We start from the raw sequence: 15,187 nt of genomic DNA on the forward strand, positions 1-15,187 counted from the left end.
TTTTATAATAGCTAGGTGGTAATCGGGGACCAAATCAAAGAACTCATCACATTAGAGTGAAAAATCGGACAAGTCACATGCCTTTTCCTTCACAAGTGAAAAATCACGGTTAAGCATAAAAAATTATCAAGCAAGGTCTTCGGAGAAGTTCAAGAAATACATATAATAAGGTAAATTTATATTTGTCAAAAGAAAGAAAAAACAATACCTTTCTTTTTCATTGCTACCATAGCTGATTTTTTTTTTTATTAAACTCTTATATCGTAACTCATCAACCATTGAATATTCCTGACATTGTTGTTGTCGAACTGCAAATGGGAAAAAACCTTCATAATCCTTGCCCTAAACAATTTTCGTCGAATTTAAATGTCATTAAACCATAGTATCAATTGATTCAGAGAAACAAAAATTGATTGCCGTCAAATGAAAATTGGGAAAAACGTTTCAAGCCCTAACTTTGTTTCGCCCAATTTAAAATTTTGTTTCTAAACCCTAGTTTCAGAAGATTAAAAGGATTGGAGAGAGACGCAAAATTGTAAGATAGAAAAGAGATCTTACCTTCATAAGTTGAATCAAGAAATCCTCGACTTCAAGGAGATGAGACGTTCGGTTCGGGGCATAAGAAGTGAACGCTGGGAGATTAAATGGGATGGAAAGAAAATAGAACTAATAAACAAGAATTTATTTTATAATCTTTTTTTTTTTTTTTTTTACCGCAAATTCAATTTGAGGTATAAGTGACCCAATAAGTTAAATAATTAGATGCAATTTATGAAGTGCCTCAATATCGTTGATTTGGGACGCTTGTGAAAAAGTGTCTCTAACTATATGTCGCAATAGATGTTTTTTGTTGTAGTGACGATGATGATGGCTGCCCAATTTGTTTTTTTTTTCCTTCTTTCTTTTTTTTTTTTTTTTTTAATAAACCTTGTGAATTGGCAAAATTGCCCCTCCATTCTCACGTGTGTATCGCACGTGTTCAACTCCGCGAGCTTTTTGGCCGAAAATGGACTTTTTATTCGTCGGTGCAATGAATTAGGAAGTCCAGGTATGATCGTGCAAAAAAATTGTTTGAGAGGTAATGCCCAAAACTGGCAAGTATGAGAGGCAAACTGCATTTAACCCTAACCTTTTTAATCTTCGCTACATATGATTTATCACTAATTAAACTATTCTTTTTTATTTTTCAATTTGAATATGTCAAATATTTTGAAAAAAATGTTCATGTACCTTAGACATGTACAACAAATGTTGTTTGTCTAAGCTTATTTTAAACATTCGGTAAGAAATGTTTTAAAAGTTGATAAGAGTTATGTCATATGTTTAAATTGTTTGTACTATGAGCTTATATACTATTTTTATACATTATACACTCTTAAATAAAAATGTAGGGTAATCGTACTTTTTAAAATGATTTTAAAATTTCTCCAACAACTTACTTTTTGAATTTTTAAAATATTTTTGTTAAAATTACGTAAAACTTTTGAAGAGCCGACAAACTCTTAAACATCTATAAGTTATTTGGAACAATCTATAAGTTATTTGGAACAATTTATTGTCTTAGCCAAACACCCTCTTAGTAGTAATGATTAAAAAGCCTATTAATTTTTTTTTTCTTTTCACGAAAAAACATGACTGTATGGACTTGAATATATATATAAATATACATATTTATGTCCTCATTTGTTTTGTTTTGAATCATGGCACACGCGTGTATTACTAGTAAATCTACAAAACATAAAACACTAATCTACAATAATCCAATAATGTAATTGCATTATAAATAAGCCAATAAACTTGATTGCACAAACCGATACAGAGTTGCAATGAGAGATTTTTATTAAGGCAAACGAAATCAAAAAATAACACTAATAGAGTAATAGTACAAGAAATAAAAATGGCATATAAAAAATAAATAAAAAGGTAAAAAAACACTAGGGTTGGGATGGGTTGAACCATGTTGGGGCGGGGTTGATTCTTGAAATGCGTCGGAGATCTGTCGTATGGTAGCATGGGGAGAAAGTCTTTTTTTCGTAATCGAAGATGCCTATATCGTGGCCTCCGAATTTGTCCATTTCATCTTCATTGATTTGATATAGAGTGAGTTCCTTTGTGTCGGTGAAATAGATCGAATTGGGATTCACATTCTTCTTCTTCTTGATCGGTATTTCGTCATCGTTTTCTTCTTCGATGACAAATCCATGTCCCGAAGAACCGATAAAGAACGCCATACCATCCAATGTACCGTTCATGTACTTGATCTCTCCTTTCTTTTTCTTCTTTTCATCAACAATTAATTCATGAACTTCGAAACCGTACGTAAGGTACGGCTCTTTTCCGCGATTGTAACGCAAGTAAGTGCGATGTGGTTCTTTAGGTCTGATTCTTTCCATTACAATACGCCGCACGAGAAAAAGGCGATTGGACTTCTCCGCAAAAACAAGGTATTTGAATGAGCAGAAGGCATCTCTTTCCAGCGCGTACTCTTTCCGCGATCGGGCGGACCAAGGGTAGTTATCCGCGTTGTATTCCATGTCATCGTTTCCCTTCTTCCAAATAAGTCTAGGAGAAGCGCCCAGAAGATCCCAACACTCGAAGTTGTTGTACTTTGTCGCGCAAAACAATAGATTTTTTTTCTTAGAATACACAAAGTCCTCGTAAACCCTAGGAATCTTAGTAAATCCGAACTTGTCGTTGATAGGCTCGTTTTGGTGAAAAAGATCACCAATAGGAGTCCACTCATTACTGTGTCCAGGGCAGCATACGGCCAGCCTATGTTCCGGACCGAAAGACATGATTGCCCGACAGCTGTCGTCTTTGTCGTCGGGAGAGCATGAAAGAATGACCTTTCTCGGTCGGTTATATTCACTGCTATAAACAGGCACGGTATCGACCGGCGGGAGATTTACAAAGAGACGAGAGACGGGATTGTATAGGAGTAAATCGAAGCTATAATTCCACTTGTAGTATTTGTGGCGCCACATGTACAAAGCTAGCCACCCGTGCGAAGATCCGACCAACGTACCATCTTTCCCTTTTTTGCTCAATCGTTGAACTTTATCAACGGTGAGATCGTAGAAGTTGTAGAACATGTTGTTGGACGAGTCTTTAATCAACAGCCATGGCGCAGCCGCCGCATGTTGAGATGACGACGATATTCGTCGTCGGGGTGTTGGCCGAGCACAAATCAAATTACGAAAAATGGAGCGCCGGAGCATCGAAGACGACATTCTTTTAGGATCTAAAACACAAGAGGAGTGTAATTTTCTTTAAAAAAAAAAAGAAGAAGAAGAACAAATATTGAAAAAAATAAAAAAAAAAAAAAAAACCTGGAGCACGGACAATCAAGAACTAGTATTCTTACACATAAAATATTTTATAAAATAACAAGAAATCTACTAAAAAAATAATATGAATTGGTTTCAAATTACAAACCATTATAAAATTAACATAATAGCTAAATTGATTATCCTTTCATTATCCTCAAATTGATTATTCTCAAACAACTGTACTGAATTCTCTGATACCAACATACATATAATATGGCAATTTGGACATCCTTGAATTTTAGTTAATTTTTTCATTTGTTACGCCAAAAACAAAAAAAAACAAAAAAAACAAAAAATAATAATAATTAAATATAAAAAATAGAAAAAAAATTACCTATTTAGATGGTTGAGAGATCGATGGATCGGTCGAATAATAGAAGACGATATATGACTAAGGAATAACAGAAGAAAATGAAATAAAAGATTAGGTTTTGTAAAAAGGAAAAAAATGCAAAGCTTTGGAATCGACTAAATATAAGTACTAGGCCTCATTTTATTGGGCCATGTACTATTGCCCCGTTTTAGAACCTACAATGCCCACCCATTCTTCTACCAAAAATGATATCAAATTATAAAATAAATAAACTTTCTCTTTTAATCCAAAGTTGAAATTTTTTTCCAGCCCCTCTCTTCTAGTTTATTTTTTTAGCCCCTCTCTTCTAGTTCATACTTACGACCTATGAGGTCTAACAAGGGGCACAATCCCCATCAAATAATATTGAGAGATTGATCCCCACATCAAGTACATCACGCACAATGCTAAATGTATTCACATACAATCAACGCGTCCAACCAATAATAATGCCAAACAATATCAACCCCAAACGAAATAGTATTGGACATACACATCTTCTCCAAGTATCAAGATTTGGAAATACCATCTACACTAACATCATTCTCCACATCGGTGCCCGCATCATCGACTATCCCACTCTAAAGATGATGCATCCCCTCACCTCTCTACATCAATAGGACGACCAACCTCCAAACTCGAGAACAATGTGGAAGAAACACCTACAACATCTACTTAGTATAAATTTTATTATTTCGAGCCATTCGCTCCCTACACGTTTATTTCGCTGCGCCTCAAGTAAGCTTGTAACATTCACATTTTCAATCAATGAATAAAGCAAGTTATTTCCCTTACTGTCAGTGTTATTGCTCTTTCACTTAACGAATATCACCTCAAGTTAATATTATTACAACCTTGGTACCACTTACAGATGTTATGTTAATCTATATAGCCTGGCCAACTTGATTACCTAAATTTCCCTACCTGTTTTTATCGGGTCCTACATTTAAAACGTGGCCACAGTCCTAACATACTTACGACCCATGAGGTCTAACAAGGGGCACAATCCCCATCAAATAATCTTGAGAGACTGATCCCCTCATCAGGTACATCACGCACAATGCTAAATGTATTCACATACAAGCAACACGTCCAACCAATGATAATGCCAAACAATATCAATCCCAAACGAAATAGTATTGGACATACCCATCTTCTCCAAGTATGAAGATGTGGAAATACCATCTACACTAACATCATTCTCCACATCGGTGCCCGCATCATCGACAATGGATGAAAAATCATGAATTAATTGTTGATGAAAATTAAGAGAAATAGAGAGCTGAAGTACATGAATGGTACATTGGATGGTATGGAATTCTTCATTGGTTCTACATGAGATGGATTTGCAATTGAAGAAGAAAGCGATGACGAAATGATCAAGAAGAATGTGAATCCCAATTCGATCTACTCACCGCCCCAAAGGAACTCACTCTACATCTAAACGATGAAGATCCATATGGTGATTACTCACACGGAGGCCACGATATAGGCATCTTCGATAATGAAAAAAAGATTTTCTCCGCATGCTACTATCAGCCTGATCTCCGAGGCATTACAAGAATTGACCCCGCCCCAACATGGTTCAACCCATCCCCCTCCTAGTTTTACATTTTTTTTTTATTATTGTTTTTTGATGCGATTTTTCTTTCTTGTGCTATTAGTGTTATTTTGATTTCGTTTGCCTTAATGAAAATCCCATTGCAACTCTTTATATTATTTAAATTAAATTTGTTTTTCCATGTTTCGGATTGTGCAATCAGTTTATTGGCTTATTTATAATGCAATTACATTATTGGCTTATTATTAGGTTATTGTTTTATGTTTTGTAAATTAATGAGCCTCGTATTATAAAACAAGAGAAAAACACAAGAAGATAGCAAGTGTATATATGTATTGTATTCTTATTCAAGTGTCTCTCAACTCCACACAACTTTTATAGCACAAGAAGACCAATTAAATGGTCATGACTTACAAGAGAATGAATGGCCTTAATATCGACCATTATCACCTCTAATTATATACACTAATGCTTTTGTAACTCCCATAGACATCCACCATATCTTACATAATACTCCCCCTTGGATGTCTATGACTATATGAGAGTGTGATACATTGCCTCGTTAAAACCTTGCCAAGAAAAACCCATTGGAATAAAAACTTGGACGGAAGAAAAAAGTTCAGTGTTGAGTTATTAATCACACTCCCCTGATGCCGGCAATAGATCGTTAAGTCGGCACATTCAAATATTGTAGATCATCTTCTTGAATGATGTAGCTTGAACGCTTTCGTGAATAAATCAACAAGGTTATTACTTGATTGAATCAGACGAACTTCTATTTCACCATTTTTCGGGATAATTACAGTTTTGGTCCCCCAAGTTTGCACGTTTTTCACTTTTGGTCCCCCATTTACCGCCGTCAACAAAATACACACTAATGTTATCACATTTTAACACATTTAGTCCCTCCGTCTGTTTGACCGTCAATAAGTAACGGTCAACTGTTGAATTAGGGCTGAATTTGGGATTTTTCATAGATAAAAATTGCACTAAGACCCCAACATTCTTTTAAAATATTCTAAAACCCCCTAAAATTTTATTCAACCATAATTTAACCCCAATTTCATCATTTAATCAATTTTGACAAACGACCCCAATTTTTACCACCATTGCCGCTGATCGTTGACCACCGTTGATTTTTTTTTTTTTTTACTTTTTCTTTTTCTTCTGCATTGACTTTTTTATTTAATATTAATTTTGACGCCGTTCACCGACATTTATTCTCAGTTAACTTTTTCCTTTTGACTTTTTTTCCGATCAACACAATTACTGTATAACTCATTAATAATACTATATTAATATCTAGTATCGTAATATTAAAATTACAAACTTTTAACAAAGTTTTTATCTAAAATTCTAGGGCCTAAATACAATTTGACAAAATCTAAAATTCATAGTTTCTTTCAATCAATTTTTTGTTCGTGGAACCGCCTGTGCATCCTAAATTTATTCCCAATAAAATATGAAGAAGATGAATTAGGCATGTGCGGAGTAATTTGAAATGAGATAACCACGCTAGTACAACGGGTTTTGGGGCTAACACCGGCTATTAAGTCTTTTGTTTTTTTTTGTCTTCAAAAATTTTCCGTCATTGAGATGCGTTGACTTTTTTCTTTTTTCTTTATTTTGATTTTTTTTATGATATTATTTTCTCGCCAATTATCTGTTTTGATTTTTTTTAATTATATTTTTCCATTACTCAACAATTTAAATAAAAATAAAATAAAAATCAAGACAAAAAAAAAATGTCAACGTTGTTAAGCCGACATTCAACATCGGTCAATAGCGGGAAAATAGATCAATCGATAAAAAAGTCAACCGAGTTAAAAAGAAAGTCAACGTCGGATTACCAAGTTTTGAAAAATTGGGGTCATTGGTTAAAATTGGTTAATTGATGAAATATGGGTTAAATTATGGTTGTATAAAATTTTAGAGGTTTTTAGAATATTTTGAAAAAATACAAGGGTCTTATTGCAATTTTCTCAAAGAAAAACCCCAAATTCAACCGTTGACGGTTACTACTTAACGGTCAAACAGAAGGAGGGACTAAATGTGTTAAAATGTGACAACATTAGTGTGTATTTTGTTGATGGCGGTAAATGGGGGACCAAAAGTGAAAAACGTGCAAACTTGGGGGACCAAAACTGTAATTATCCCCCATTTTTCTCTAGTTCATGGGTATAAAAGAACTTTGGCGATATGTGCTTTGTTCGATCTCCTTTGATATAACCATTATTTATTTGAGAAATATAACCCATGTTGTCTTCATACAATAAATTTGGTGAATTCTTCAATGAAGATAATCCACACGTCTCTCGAATATGATGAACCATAGATCTCAGCCATATGCATTCACTGTTAGGATAGTAGACTAAAAGTCTCGCTTTTAGCTACATAATTTTATTATTGAATTAATAAAATTGTATATTATCATTTTATGAGAATCTGCACTAAGGTATTTAATGCATTTAATCGATTGTTTGTCAATTAATTAAAAACATAAGTCTAATAGTCTAATAGTATTCGAGATGGTGTGCTACGGCGCACAGAAAGATCATTTTGAAAGTTCGTTTAGAATATAAAGATAAACGTTCACAATCTAGATGGAAATGGACTAACCATTGGTAAAAGATTGTAGCATAATATTTAAGTGATTGGTCTTGATCACAGTAAACAGCGAATAACTTTTCTAGTTATTGTTTTGACTTATTGTGCTACCACACACGGCATGTGTTGAACCGGACAAAGTGAAATAATTGTTTCATCACTGTTCAAAATGAAACTGTATTATTTCTAGTTGAAAGTAAATTACTTACTCTCTTAATCCCTAGATAATTAACGTACATATTTAATTGATGATCTCTACTTTGATGTCACAATGGGAAAGATTCCTATATTGAGTCAAATGGCCCCCGGTGTGTTGGGTAGAGACATTAAGAATTAATAGGTGGAAATTAATTATCGAAAGGAATCCACATCTTTGAAATATGAGATTGATAATAACCCTTGAGTAGCTTCTAAGATTTGTTTATGTCAAGTCCTGGCCAGGTGGATTTCGTATCCGGCATACTTAAATAAGTTAAGCGGGTAAGACTCATGAAAAGAAACCATTTAATTTATTTAGTAGTGAATAAATTATTTGGTGGTTATAAGATATCTTAATGTGGGGAGAATCTAAGTAATGGTCGACCGGAGCTCGAATGTAATATTTGAGAATATAAACGGGAGTTCAATAATTATTTGGTAGTGGAAAATAAATAATTATTTAATGATTAATTAAATGAATTCTTTTAAGAGTTTGGATTTAATTAATTATTAGTTGCCCGATTTATATTTTCTCCTTTAGTCCCTATTGTAGCCCAATGGATTTTCTAATTAATCGAGAAAATAAAGTTCAACCAATATTATATATTGGAATTAATATAGGCGAAAATTAAGTCCCATTCGACTGCAATTTTCGACCATATAGAGTTATAGAAGGAGTGGGATTTGTTTCCATGTAATCCTCTCTAAGTGAGACTCTAATTACTTGTGCTATATATGATAGAGATTGGGTTGATGAGAAATAAGTTTTGACACACGCCTATTTCACGTGAAGAGAAAATATTTTTCTCTTCTTATTTTCTCTCTAAATTTCTCGATTATAAGTTTAGATTTATTCAAGTACAAGTCCACCCTTGTAGAAGAATTATTAGTCCACCATTGTACAAGAATTATTAATCTTGGATATACAATAGAAGACTATAGGTTTTTCGAGCAAACTATTATTCCCGAAATTTCTGAGCAGTCCTGCGAAGAAATTCTCCATAAATCAATTGTTTGTCCGATTGGCTTGGAATTTATAAAGTAGCTTCCTAACCCATGGAACTATAATCCATCCGAAGAGTTTCTCAATCAGATCAACCACCACGAAGATATCGGTGAAGGAAGATGGCTGGAAATTTCTGGACAACAGTTCTTCGAGAATTGAAGGCTTAGTGTGGATCCTCGTTCGTGCGCCGAAGATAGAAACGAATCTGCTCGCGAAAACTGTAAGTTGCTAGATTATATTTACTCCGCTTTAAACGAATCTAATCAAAGCATGTTAATAAAATTAAAACCGGCTAATCTAGAACCTATTGCGAATTTTCATTGAATTATGGGCTTCACATCCCAACATTCACGACTTGCTTCATGTAATGCCAAAATTTCGAAATGATTAGATGAAGTGACTACTAATGTTTGCTTCCCTGAACACGATGATATAGCAGCACTGCCGCAAGTAAATACATATCCACTTTGAGATCTACTTTTATGTGGATCAGAAAGATAATTTGCGTCAGCGTAACCCACTACAAGAGATTCTGAACCTTTTGAGTAAAATAAACCCATATTGGTTGTTCCTCGAAGGTACCGATAAATATGTTTCACACCATTCCAATGTCTTCATGTTGGTGTAGAGTTGTACATTGCTAATAAGTTAACAAAAAATGCTATATCGAGCCTTGTGCAATTAGCGAGATACATTAATGCATCAATAGCACTTAGATAAGGTACTTCCGGTTCTAATAATTCCTCATTTTCTTGTCGAGGATGAAATGGATCTTTCTTCATCCAATGAACCATAGGGCTACTTAATGGATGAGCTTTATCCATATAAAATCGTTTTAAAATCTTTTTCTTATACGTTGATTGATGGATAAAGATTCCATTCAACAAATGCTCGATCTGTAGGCCGAGACAAAATTTTGTTTGTCCACGGTGTTTGATTTCAAATTATTTCATCAAATAATTTGCGGTTTTCGTGAGCTCTTCGGGAATCCCAACATGATTTAAATCAACTACATATACCGCCATAATGTCAAATCCATTCTCGGATTTTTTAATGAAAATACATGGACATATAGGATTATTTATATATCATTCCTTAACAAGGTAATCACTAAGACGGTTATACCACATTCTTCCAATATAAACCGTACAAAGATTAGTGTAACATAATCAAGTGTAACTCACGAGACTAATCAAGTATAACTCACGAGACTTGTTGTTATATGTCTCGGGCATTTTAAATTTTTATGAGATTTTCATATAGATATCATTATCTAATGACCCGTATCTAATGACCCGTGTAAGTATGCAGTGACAACATCCATAAGGCGCATATCGAGCCCTAGTATGACTGCAAAACCTATTGAATATCGTAACGTGATTGCGTCAATCACAGGGAATATGTTTCTTCATAATCAATCCCAGAGGTCCTTGAAAAAAAATATGTGCTACAAGTCTTGCCTTGTATCTCACAATTTCATTTTTCTCATTGCGTTTACGCACAAACACCCATTTGTACCCAACGGGTTTAACATATTTAGGGGTTTGGACCAGTGGCGGATCCAGGATAAAATCCGGGGTATACCGCGTAGAAAAAAATAATATTCAAATATTCGAGTACAAAATAGTAAAAATATACCAATGTTTTAATTACAACTCAGATTGAAAATTTATTTTTAGTACAAGCGTAAATCCATTCTCCTTTTACTCATGGCTTGAAAAATAAGAGATTTAGGGTTCTGATTTGGGAGAGGCGCGTTTTTTGGGAAAATGCTAAAATAAAATTTTATTCTCCTTTTACTCGTGGCTTGAAAAAAAAGAGATTTAGGGTTCTGATTTGGGAGAGGCACATTTTTTTGGGAGAAGGCTAAATAAAAATTTATTGAGGCAAAAAAAATGAACTAAAATCTTCTGCGTTTTTTAGGAGAGGGGCTGAAAAAAATATTAATCGGGGCAAAAAAAAGTAAGAGGGGCTGAAGAAACAAAAATTGGGAAAGAGGGGCACAAACAAAATTAATTGTGGCAAAAAAAAAATGAAATACAATTTTTCGTGTTTTTTGGGGAGAGGTCTGAAAAAAAATTAATTGAGGCAAAACAAAAAGGGAGAGGGGCTGAAAAAAATAAACTAGAAGAGAGGGGCTAAAAAAATAAACTAGAAGAGAGGGGCTGGAAAAAAATAAACCAAAAGAGAATAGAGGGGCTGAAAAAACATAAACTAGAAGAGAGGGGCTGGAAAAAAAATAAACCAAGAGAATAGAGGGGCTGCAAAAAAAAAAACTAGAAGAGAGGGGCTGGAAAAAAAATTAACCAAAACAGAAGAGGGGCTGAAATATGTAAGAAATATATATATTCGCAGGGGTCGAGCGCAAGACCCTCCCATATAACAATTCAAACAACTTTACCACTACAACACATACTAATTTAGAATTTAAGATGGTCCATGGCATACATTGCCGCCCCCTAAATCTGCCCCTGATTTGGACTATTGGTTCGAATACTTTGCGATCTTCTAAAGATAGCAATTCAGCTTGCATAACATCTTTTCATTTTGGCCAATCATTTATATGTCGACATTCTTCAACTGATTTATATTAAGGATCCTCATTCGCAATATTTAATGCGACCCCATAAGCAAAAGTATTGTCAATAATAATTTTCTTTCTATCCAAGTTTTCTATTGTATTCAAATAATTCATAGATCTCTTCACATATGAGGTCTTTTTTGTTAGCCTCTTCAATGATAATTTCATCATCTCTAGACTAATCAACCATTTTTTTCATAGCACTTTCGTTTTCATTTATATTCTCTTTAGGAGAATTTATTTCATGTACCCTTTTCCTTCGAGGGTTTTTATCTTTAGCACCAATAGGACGTCCATGTTTCATGCACGATTTTCTTTATCATTATATTGCCATGTGGGGACATCAATTTCCGCAGGTGTGTTTACCGCCGGTATATGGGATTTTTTTTTTACATTCTTTATATCAGTGAAAGCCTCTAACAAATACGCATAAAATCCCAAATATCACAACAGATTCACAATGGAACGATGCAATTCCACACCGGTAAAGATAAAAGAAACGCAATTCCACACCAGTAAGGATAAAAGAAAAGGGAAAAGGTTGCCGGAGCAAGTCGGAGTGGCGCCAGCAAGAAGATTAAGAATCCTACCGGGCAAAAAAGTCGGCGGTGACATTGAAACTTCTACAAAGAAAGATGGACCAGAAATCAGATAAATAAAGATGGTGTTGATCAAATGGTGAAGCACATATAACCAACCAACTTAAAGGAGGTGGCTTTCATAATTCATAGAACCAACCTAAGGAGGTTGCTCGAACGACCACACGGGTGCGTGATCGACGCTTTGGAGACGAGAAGAATAGTACAAGGGAGATACTTTCTTCGTTTCGTAATTAAAGATGCCTATATCATGGCCGCCGCCGCCAGCGTGTGTATCGTCGTCATCACAACGTAAAGTAGTCTTCTTGGGGTCGGTGAAATAGATGGAATCTGGCTCGATATTATAACGGACAATTTTGTCCTTATCTTCAATGACAAAACCATCTCCTACAGAACCAACGAAGAATGCCATACCATTCAATGTACCATTCATGTACTTGACCTCTACTTTCTCTTTCTTCTTTTCATCAAAAATAACTTGATGAACGTCAAAACCAACAGTCTTTTTGTTGTTATCAACATTGCGTCGGACAAGAAAAAGCCGATTGGACTCCCCGGCAAACACAATGTATTGGGAAAACCATTCTTCATTAGTTTCTTTCATGGTGGCGGCCGTCTCCCATTCCAGTATTGGATAACGTAAGTCCCTAAGATCCCAGCTCTCGACGCGCCCACATTTCGTCGTGCAGAACAATCGCTTCCCTCTGTTGGAATACGCAAAGTCATCGTAATTAATAGACATTGATTTATTGATGATGGGAGTCCACTGCTGGTGGTGTTGGTCGCAGAGTCCAAGGTTGCAGTAATACAGCCTATTTTCTGGACCGAAACACATAATTGCACGCCAGCCGTACTCAACGTTTATTTTGCGTGAAACTATGATCTTTGTCGGCTTCTTCAATTTGTCGACGGGAATCGACAAGTTTTCAACTCCTGGGAGTTGAATGAGTTCACACATGAGGGGATCATACACAAACATATCCAAGAGTTTGTTGCCACGGCAAGTGTAATCCATATTTAACAAATCAAGCCGCCACCTGTACGAAGCTAGCCACCCATTAGAAACACCAACCAATATCCCATTTCTCAGTTTCCCATCTGGCTGTTTTCTCCTAATTACCTTCTTATCGGCTACGTTGTAAAACTCGTATAACGTGTCCAGTCTCTCTTCACCGTTGTCTTGAAGAGTGTACCCAATTAGCAGCAATGGTGAATCAGCAAATGACGATATTCGTCGTCGGAGTGTTGGCCGAGCACAAATCAAATTACGAAAAATGGAGCGCCGGAGCATCGAAGACGACATTCTTTTAGGATCTAAAACACAAGAGGAGTGTACATTTCTTTAAAAAAAAAAAAAAAAAGAAGAAGAAGAAGAACAACAAATATTGAAAACAATAAAAAAAAAAAAAAAAAAAAAAAAAAAAAAAAAAAAAAACCCCTGGAGCACGGACAATCAAGAACTAGTATTCTTACACATAAAATATTTTCTAAAAGAACAAGAAATCTACTAAAAAAATAATATGAATTGGTTTCAAATTACTAACCATTATAAAATTAACATAACAGCTAACAGTAGAATAGGTTTATCCTTTCATTATCCTCAAATTGATTATTCTCAAACAACTGTACTGAATTCTCTGATACCAACATACATATAATATGGCAATTTGGACATCCTTGTTATTTTTTTTCATTTGTTACGCCAAATATGCCAAAAACAGAAGAAAAAATAAAAAAAAAAATTAAATATAAAAAATAGAAAAAAAATTACCTATTTAGATGGTTGAGAGATCGATCGATCGGTCGAATAATAGAAGACGATATATGACTAAGGAATAACAGAAGAAAATGAAATAAAAGATTAGGTTTTGTAAAAAGGAAAAAAATGCAAAGCTTTGGAATCGACTAAATATAAGTACTAGGCCTCATTTTATTGGGCCATGTACTATTGCCCCGTTTTAGAACCTACAATATTGCCCACCCATTCTTCTACCAAAATTGATGTCAAATTATAAAATAAATAAACTTCATCTTTTAATCCAAAGTTGAAATGAAATACAAATAAATATTACAATCAAGAAAAATATATCACACAATAGAGATTCAAATAACTTGCAAGTTTATTATTAGCAGCGTCTGATCAATGATAATCAACATTCAAATAAACAGTTGTTTCAATTCCCCCTTTGTTCATGTCATCTTTATTGTCATTTTCTCCCCCTTTCTCGGCAATCACCATGCATAGTTAAATCAACATCCCTAAATTTACATCTGGAGGTGTATTTTCATAAGATAATACATAGTTGAGGGGGCGACAGAAATTACCCAAACAAGAGGGGAGTTTTCATAATTTGACCATAATTCAAGGGTGGTCGTAATTTTCATAATAATTATTATTTATTGTTATTATAATTGCAATTATAATAAGATGTATCAAGAATTCCAACATGTCAATAGATGCACCGTAGAACTTCAATAAATTAATACTCGATAAATTAATAACATCGTTTAATTAATAATTTAGTTCGATCCCAACTCGATAAAAACTTACTAAATTATTAGTTTGTTAATTTAATATTTCACTAAAGTAATATAATTTTGTTAGTCCCGACTGTATTAGTTTATAAAAGTTTAACTGTATAGGTATATGTAAAATTACGAGTTAATTGCAAAACATAAGCAATCACTTATTGTAAATATACGTCACATGTGTATGGTACATGTATAAAAGTAGTCATAGACTATAGAATTAAGGGCGAATGACAAAAATGCCCATCACAAGAGACTTAAATGCACATTGGTCTACAAAAAAAAAAAAAACAGTCTTTCAAATAAACACATCCTCATGTCTTTAGTCTAAAATACCCTCCATAATATAATTCTTATTAATTCCATTCATTATGCTCTAATTTCCTTAATATTACACATTGACCATGGATTTAAACAAATATATC

The sequence above is a fragment of the Erythranthe guttata genome, chromosome 3, assembly GCF_056151865.1.
Source record: "Erythranthe guttata isolate IM_541 chromosome 3, IM_541, whole genome shotgun sequence".
Taxonomy (NCBI): domain Eukaryota; kingdom Viridiplantae; phylum Streptophyta; class Magnoliopsida; order Lamiales; family Phrymaceae; genus Erythranthe; species Erythranthe guttata.